At 31.1% G+C, this 9,713-nt stretch overlaps 1 long non-coding RNA gene across 2 annotated transcripts; it reads left to right on the top strand.

Moving 5' to 3' along the window:
* Nucleotides 1-4,794: 4,794 nt before the first annotated feature.
* Nucleotides 4,795-5,958, top strand: LOC149519598 (uncharacterized). 2 transcript variants are annotated; one of them, XR_016340921.1, is made up of 3 exons: nt 4,795-4,905; nt 5,037-5,156; nt 5,262-5,958. It is a non-coding gene; the product is annotated as an uncharacterized LOC149519598 (long non-coding RNA). The 2 variants fall into 2 exon arrangements; XR_016340920.1 differs by having other exon boundaries at nt 4,798-5,156.
* Nucleotides 5,959-9,713: the final 3,755 nt, after the last annotated feature.

Below are 9,713 nucleotides of genomic sequence, written 5' to 3'. Positions count from 1 at the left end.
ATATGAAAGGCTTAGAGGGAATCTAACATCTTCATGATGATGTCATAGTAATTACAGTAGTGGTTTATAACTATGTGGTCAGTGGTTTATAACCATGTGGTCAGAAAGATTTTGTTTGATAACGAGAGCTTGATCGATATATTATATTATGCTATCATGAAGAATATGGGAATTATGAAAGACAATTTACAATTGATCACCACTACACTGTTCGAATTTGAAAATGAGTTGTTACCAGTCGATAGGATCATTAAGCTACTAATTTCCCTAGGTACAGAATCAAAAATAGTTAAAGGGAATCCAACATTCTCATGATGATGCCACAGTAATTACATTAGTGGTTTATAACTATATGATTAGAAGGATTTTGTTTGACAATGAGAGCCCGACTAACATCTTGTATTATGCTACTATAAAGATGATAAGAATTATGGAAAATAAATTACAATCGATCACCACTACACTGATCGAATTTGGAAATAAGTAAATGTTGATCAAAGGGATCATCAAGCTACTGATTTCCTTAAGTATAGAATTGAAAATAGTTACCTCAGTTATAGAGTTCTTGATTGTAGATATTCCATTAGCTTATAAATAATACTAGGCTAACCAACTAAGTTTGTTATGCATCTCATAAGCTTGGCTCCCCACTTGAAAATAAAGTTCCCAACACACAATGGGATCAAAGAAGTTAGGGAAGACTAGTTCACAGCACGACAATGTTATGTTACAATGATGAAAGATAAGACTGAGAAGCAAACTAATGGACCAGCTAGGACTAAAGAGGTAGAAAAGGAAAAAGAAAGTCGAAGGGGTTAAAGTCAAGAAAAAAATAAAAAAAGTAAGGGTAAGTAGCAATAATATAAAAAAATCAAACTAAAAAAGGTATACTTTTGAACCATTTTGAGCTCTTAAGCTCTACACTTGTACAAGCCATGGATTTTTTACAATTTTTGAATTGATCTTCCAAAGGTCGAGCCTTTAAGTTGGCACATATAAGTGTCAACGGGACTGAGCTATTAAGCCAGCCAAAGAAAAATGAAATGAAAATATTTATTTTGTTCAAGCTTTACATTTCTATTACACACCCTCTTACTAACAATGAACTAATTGCCACATTGGGATCTATCCTTTCATAAGAAATAATTTTGACCTAATTGAATAGAAAAAAATAATTAATTAAAGACCTGAGATTGACGAAACAGACCAGAACCAATGAAAGACCTCATCTCTATATTGTTTCGGGAGAATAACCTAAAAAATATATGCAAATAGAGTTAAACTCGACCATAAAAAATAGATAATTCAACTTTTAAGAAATAATGTCGATCTGTTTACCTGGACACCATCTGATATGCCAAGGATTGACCCCAAAGTGATGGCCTATAAGTTACATACCAACCCAAACATGAAGTCAATTTGAGAAAAAAAGAAGACTTTCACCCTAGAGAGATAAAAGGTTATAGAGGAAGAAGTCAGCAAACTACTACAAGTAGGCTTTATCAAGAAAGTGTATTACCCTGAGTGCATAGCTAATATGATCATGGTAAAGAAACACAATGAAAAATGAAAAAAGTGCGTTGATTTACTGACCTTAATAAAACCTATCTAAAAGATAGCTTTTCTCTCTCCAGCATAGACCAGCTTGTTGATAATAGTATTGAGCATAGCCTTTTCAGTCTCATGAACGCTTACTTAGGCTACAACAAAATCAAAATATTGAAAAAATATGAGAAAAAATTACCTTTATTATTGAAAAAGATCTTTGACTTGAAGAATGTAAGAACGACCTACCATAGGTTGGTTAATAAGGTTTTCAAAAATCAGATTGGTCAAAACATGAAAATGAATGTAAACGACATGATAGTGAAGAACAAAAGCCCGAATGAGCACCTAAAAGACTTGAAAGAGACCTTTAACACCTTGAGAAAATACAACATAAAGCTTAACTCAAGCAAATATGCTTTTAGAGTCACATTAGGTAAGTTTTTTGGCTATATGATTAATAAGAGATGCATAGAGGCAAATCTAAAAAAGGTTCAAGCCATCCTCGAAATGAGAGCATTACCCTCAACGAATGAGGATCAAAGATTAATAGGGAGAATAATTGTTTTAAGTAGATTTATGTCTAGATCGGTAAAATGTTGTTTACCATTTTTTAAAAATTTTAGAAACATTTATGACTTCAGATGGACACATCAATGTCAGAAAGCATTCAAAGAGCTAAAAAAGTTTCTCTTCCCCCCTTTATTCTCTTTAAGTTAAGATCTGACGAGATACTATATTTATACTTGGCTACCACTGACTAGGCAATCAACTAGGTAATGGTCAAGGAAAAAGAAAGAGGTCAGTGTATTTTATAAGTAAAGAACTAATAAGGTCAGAAATAACTATACTAATATAGAAAAATTAGCTTACGTTGTAGTCACATCAGCTAGAAAGCTTAGACCATATTTCCAAGCTTACATAATTTATATAATGACCAATCATTCACTTAGGCAAATTTTGTAGAAATTAAAATTGTAAAAAAGACTAATCAAATAGGTAGTAGAACTTAGTGAGTACGACCTTCACATACTCTCTAAATTGGCTTTGAAGTCACAAGTGCTAGCAGATTTTCTTGTGGAATGCACATTGGCTAGGATCGATGAAAAACCTGAAGAGGCGAAGAAAGTTAGAGAAGAAGAAATATGGAAACTCTTTGTTGACGGGTAGCCACTAGCCATATAAGTGTGGCTGGCCAAATCTTGATCAGCTTGAAAAACTTACAGTTCTAGTATGCCTTTAAGCTTTGGATTTATAATTTCAAACAATGAGGTCGAATATAAGGCATTAATAGTTGGTCTAAGATTGGTAGCCCAACTGAATGTGAAAAACATTATTGTATATAGTGATTCGCAGTTAGTGATCGACCAAATAAATGATGAGTTCAAGTAAGAGAAAAGGGGATAAAAACATACTTAGAGAAAACATTGACACACCTTTCCACCATATCTAAGGTCGAGGTAAAAAAAATGTCGAGTTCAAAAAACACACTCATAGATTCTTTTTCTAAGCTAGTTTCGAAGATGATAATGGAGAGCTCAGTCCATGTCCTAGTAAAAAATCTAGCACAAAAAAGCATTGAGAAGAAATTGTTCAGACAAAATGAGAAGAAAGAATCGTAGATAACCTTGATCTAAGCATACTTGACAATGGGAGAATTAACTAAAGATAAAGTCTGAGCTAAAGTCTTGATGGGGAAGGCTTATCAATAAACTATGATTAATGAAAAATTATATAAGAGATCCTTTAGTTTGTCCTACCTGAGATGTGTAGATGATGAGAAAACCAACTATGCTATCAAGGAAATACATGAAGAGAAATGTGTAAATCATTTCAGACCTTGGCCATTCACTTAAAAAGTATTCAAATAAGGTTACTACTAGCAAGTTATTAGGAAAGATGTGATCGACTTGGTGAGAAAGTATAATAAATGCCAGAGATTTGCTCATGTGCAACATCTCTCATCAACCAAACTAGTTCCTATCATCAATCCTTGACCTTTCATATGATAGAAAATGGACGTCCTCAGACCTTTCACCCTGACCATAGGACAGAGAAGATTTTTTCTAGTAGCAATTGATTGTTTAACGAAGTGGCTTGAGGCCGAGGCCTTGCTACAACAATGAAAACTCAGGTTGAAAAATTCATCAAGAAGAACATAATCTATAGATTTAGCTTACCTTGATCCATAATAACAAACAATAGCAAGTAGTTTGAAAATTTGAGGTTCAAAGAGTGGTATTCTAATTTTCACATCAACTTGAGGTTTATGTTGGTTGTCCACCTTTAGTCTAATTCCTAGGCTAAAGTGACTAACAAGGTGATATTGAAAGCTTTGAAAAATAGACTAGATAAAGCCAATGAAAGATAAGTTGATGAGCTTCTTGGTGTCATGTAGGCTCTGAGGATGACCATAAAAGTCCATATAGGAGAAACTCTTTCTAATTTGGCATTTGGAACAGAGGCCGTGGTGCCTATTAAGATTAATGTTTCAAGCTTAAGGGTTGAGCTTTTGTATAAATTTACAATTGATTGGTTGTCCGTAATCCTCAATGTGCAAATGTGGATATGTAGTCACACCATTATTTATAGACTTAATCAATTTCATCTTGCATGAAGCGTTCCTTGTTCACCCAATATTAACAAAATATAAGGACTTAATGTCAATCAATTTGCATAATTATATATATGTTTAATTGAAACATATTAGTTAGTAAATGATATTTATAGTAACTTTGTATGGTGTTCTTATTAGATCATACATAACAATCTCTCTCATGAAATTGAGGATATAATATCCATATTCTATAAGTCCTGATTGATGAAGAATCTGAAAATGAAATTGAGTCTGTAGTCGAATATTTTCTTAAACAATTTAATATAAAAGAATATATTTTACATTTACCGACAATGTTACCCATTTAACTCTTTTTATTTTTTGAAATTATTTTTATTTATTTAAAAACAAACTTAAAAAATATTAAATAAGCAAAATAACAAAAACAAAGAAAAAATTACCAAAAAAATTCAGCTCAGCTCAAGAAGTTGGCTCGGCTTGGCTCCACTCTAATGAAAAAGTTTGAAGAACGGCTCACAATCGGCTTAGGTCGGCTTGAGGACATGGACTAGAGGCTTGGGTGGCGATCGATTCGAGTCGGGTCAACCAAAACACGCGGGTCAGCTGACTTTGTAACAAATGAAGCGGCATCATTTCACATGAATATAAAAGTCTAAAAATTTGCCTTTTCCATCAGATTTCCATTTGGTCTGTGTCCTCTTTATTTTTTCTCTCTTTCTCTACAGCATATGAACACCGCTGACAAAACCCAGAAACGATGACCTCTCACCGCTGTCGTCGCTGTATGCCATCACCATCAGCCACCGTTGAGACCCAAGTTTCACCCAGAAACTTGTTTCGGCCTCCTCTTTCACGTATTGCCATTAGTTTTTTTTGTGAAAATGTCTCTAACTTCGTAGATCGGGCTTTGCAGGTCATGGACTCAACCGCTCGAATCTCCCTTTCTATTGCTCCTTTGGCTACTGTTTCGCACTATATTCTTTCCCTTTGTCTTGGCTGCTTTGTCGCTTATTTGGAAGCCCCAAAACCCCCTGTAGGAGTACCTAACCGAAACCCAGAAAAAATTTCTTTATTTCTAGGTTTCCTTTGGTTTTTGACTTTACCTTTTTATTTATTTATTTTTGCTTGGCGTTGGCAGGGCTTACTGAGACTAGTTAAGTGTTTGTTAGAGATTTGATGATGGTAATGACAAGATGGGCTGTTGGTGAAGATTGGTGCTTCCACTGTTAGGAAGTGGGTTGATGATTGGCTTCTCCTTGTTCTCTATTTGCAGACGTGGGTTGGCTATGACGGTAAATTATGAACTTGGGTCTGGAGAGGCAGTGTGGTTTGAGATAATGGTGTCCTGTTGTATCAATGGTTTATTGTTGCTCTTTGAATTTGCTGTATGATGGTTTATTGTGTAGACTATGATTCTATGTGACTGACTTGGTGATTTAGGATTAAGTTACTGGCCACGGTGGTTTAATTGATGGTGATGCTCGTGTTAAGGTGTGATGGTTGAAGTATGGTGAGATTGGGCAATGGTGTGAAGATGGTGATTGAGGGCTTGATTCTTATTGTAGTGATTATCAGGTTATGATGGCGATTGTGATGATCAGCAAGACACTATAGGCTGAGTTTGAAGAAACAATAGTGTGGATGTTTTCTGTGTGTGGCTTTGTGTTTTTTTGTTTTCAGGTGCGAGTTGGCTTCAATGGCTATGGTTGTAGCAGATTTGGTAGAGGATAAACTCTCACGATTCTCTGTTACTTTGCTTCTTTGTGTTTGGTTTCTTGTTACTCTATGCTTTTTGTGTAATTGTGGAGCTTTACTTTGCTTTTTTGTGTTTGGTTTCTTGTTGCTTTATGTTTTCTGTGTAATTATGGAGCTTTCTAGGCTTGTGACTATGTTTGCTATTGATTGAGACTTTGTTGAATGTTGGATTTTTTTTTTCTGAAAATTGGTTTGTTGGGATTAGAAACTAGGTTGATGGATCGTTCCAGGCTAAATTGCTAGCATTGGTGGTTCATGGGTGGTAAAATAGGACGATTTAGGTGACTGGGTTAGGTATTGGAGGTATTATTGCTGGCAGATGTGAAATGATGAGATGATTTTTTCTTTGGTCGATTGCCTTCTATTTTTGTTCTTGCTCTCTGTATTTTCTCTCTAATTTCTGAGTTTTTCTCCTTTTCCTCATTTTTGCCATCTGTGAACAACAGTTTATAAAGATTACGAAGATAGGATTTCAATTCAAAAGCTGAGTATCCTATCCCTTTCAATCTGAATTTTAATTTCAAGAAGCAATGGAATTTCAAAAATTTCATCCAAACTCCAAATTTCAAACACCAATCTTATCATTTCATTTATCCCCATTTTATCTTTTAATAAAAACAAAAATAAATAAATAAAACAATAAAAATAAATGGGCTTACATTGAGTCCAAAAATATAACGAGCCTAATATTTAATTAATAAATCCAAATCAAATCAAACGGATTAAGTTTAAAGCCCAAATTAACTCAAGATTTGAGAATAATCCAAGATTAAATAAAGTGTTTACATTCTCTCTTTTAAGGTGAATGTGTCAGTTGAGATTTCTTCAATTTTGACAGGAGGAGATATATTTTTTCTGAGTTGTACTATCTTGCGATTTTGATTATAATTGTATTATCGTATAACAACTAACCAAATCAATAAATATATTTTACATGTAAATCCAAATTAACAAATATATTTTACATGTTGCAATAAGGGAACAAAGCATCCAATCCCAAATAATCAATATATTTTACATGTAAACATATATCTATGGAAGAAAAAAAAAACTTCATGTTAAAATTACATGTTGCGAATAGGAAAGGGAACAAAGCATCAAGCCACGTAATCCAAACAATAGAAAATAGAGAACAAAGCATCAAACGACATAATCCAAATATGAAAAAAATCATTTTGCAAATGCAATACAAATAATCCAAACTAACGCATCAAACCATTAATAAAAGAGTAAAAGAAAAAAAATCACTTACTAGAGTTATGTTACGCGACAGTCGTGATGGTGAGGGAGACACGACGGCAATGGTAGTTGGACGATGTAAATAGTAATTCTTGGTTCAAGCGTTTTGTTTGCTGGTTGAGGGTTTAGATGTAGAATAAATAAAATGGTTAAAAGTCAAAGGGTTTATGATTTAAAAAAGAGTAAATTATGGCATTTATTTAAATGAAATGCAGTAATCGAGTTAAGTAATTATTTAAAAAAGTAGTTAATTATATCATTTATTTAAAAGAACGTCGTAATTGAGTAATGGTAATATTTAAAAATACACAATTACATCATTTAATTAAAAAAATGCTGTAATTGAGATAAATAATAATTTTAAATACTTAATTATGACATTTTTTTAATTAAACATTGTAATTAAGTATTTTAAATTTTTAAATGAATTCAGTTACAATGTTTCTTTTAATTAAAGGCTGTAATTGTGTATTATTATCTTTTAAAATTTCACATCCATTATTGCATTTTTTTATATAAATACAATAATTGGTACAATTTCAATTTTATAAAAATATATAAAATCTTCCATTCATTTGATGATAAAGGCATCGTTTGTCACTTTTTTAAATGAAATGAATTTTTTTTATAAGATTGTCAAAGATATTATGATAAAAATACATGATTTAACAAATGCAGAATCTTCCCAACCAAATACAAGAATCTAAAAATGGAATGTGCTAAAAATCAAACTTTTCTTTGGGTATCATACTTTTTCAAATATTACATTTTTCTTGAAATCCAAGATTTTGTGAACCAAACACCCTTTTATAATATCCATATAAAAAATATTTATTTGATTGTTTATTAATTTTAATTATTAGTAATAATATCTAAATGTTATGAATAATTTTTGAAATATAATAAAATATTTAATAAAATATTTAAATTATAATTTATTAATTGATATAATATTTAAAAAATCTTTTCAACTACATGTCATTATTTGAAAACAAATCATATTAAAATAAGTATCATATTAATTAAAATATAATTTAAATATCATATTAAAATTTTTTAAAATTTATATATAACATTAAATATTTTATTATAATTCAAATCAATTATAATATTAACTTTAAAAATTGCTACTGATTATTAAGAATAGTGTTTGATTGACAGACAATACAATCTCAAAGTCCGACCTTTCCCATCAAACCATCTTATTTGAAACACAAAATTGGCTAGAAATATAAATAAATTGAATATGAATAAATGAAAATATATTTGTGGTTTGTTAGTTTATTTTTTAGAAGTGTTTATGTTTGGTTTATATTTTTTAAGAAAATTATTTTGTTTGTTCATGTTTATTTGTTTAAATAATAAATTGTTCGTATTTGGTTCGTATGTGTTCAATTAAGTTAAATAAGTTTATTTGTAAATATTAAATGAACTTATTCACGAATATATATAAATGAATATATTCATAAACAATAAACAAATTATAAACAAATAAATTTAAACAAATAAATCCTAAACAAACATAAACAAATCTAAACAAATATAAATGAATTTTAAAATAGGATTAAAGTAAAAGATAAAAATATAATTTTATTAATATTATTATAAATAAACAGCAAATAAACAACAAATGAACAATAAATGAATGAGCTTTAAATGAACTTTAAATAATTTTATTTACGAATATAAATGAATCAAATAGACCTCTGTTGATATTTAGTTTGTTTAATAAGCGAATATATAAATATTATTTAAAATCATTTATTAAGCTTAATAAAAAAATATAAACGAATATAAATCGAATATATTCACGAATAATTCATCAAAAATTTTGTTTGTTTATATCTTTAAACCAAACATAGAATCGAAATCAAACTCAACTAAAGCATTATAATTGTCAATGAGGCGTGGCATTACAAATATTTTGGATTGTAGGGTTCAAAACATTTAACCAAATTCAATCAATCGATTGTCATGCCAAATCAAATAAGAGGGCCGGGCAATGGCGTTTGATTCAGCCAATCTTTTGTGAACATGCAAAGAAGCCACCAGGGGGAAATTTGAAGGTTCTCTATTGGATTGAGATGGAATCATGTGGTTGGTTGCTTGTCTGTGAAACAAACGGCTCTTTGTATTTTTAATTATTTAATAATTATCCCCATGTTGCCCAAAATTTGTCGACTTGTTTGTATTTGATGTTACTGCCTCATAAAATATCCAAAGGGCAATGCGACGGCTTGGAACTTTCCTTTCCTTTTTAGGGAAACTTTTTTGCAACCCCAAAAAAAATCAATAAGCTTAACCCATCACATCATGTGTTTTGGAACCCAAACCCTTTCCTTTCCTTTTATTGTTTGTCCGATTCTATCAAAAATAACACTTTTGGAACATACTACCACTTCCATGTGTTTTTAACTATTCGTACTACATATCATTATTATTGTTCTTGAATCCTGATACCCACTTTACTTCTTTCCAGTTCACTCAATTGTTGCAACATCACTGCGTTACTCTCTCTCAACTTTTTTCCAAAGCTCTCTCTCAACGAATTAAATCCCTTAATAACTTCTTCAACCTAAAAAAAATAGTTGACTTT

The sequence above is a fragment of the Durio zibethinus genome, chromosome 3 (genome assembly GCF_047325235.1).
Source record: "Durio zibethinus cultivar Kanyao isolate XHJ-2024 chromosome 3, ASM4732523v1, whole genome shotgun sequence".
NCBI classification, from domain to species: Eukaryota; Viridiplantae; Streptophyta; class Magnoliopsida; order Malvales; family Malvaceae; genus Durio; species Durio zibethinus.
The sequence above is the reverse complement of the archived record's forward strand: the minus strand, read 5'-3'. Positions and strand labels throughout refer to the sequence as shown.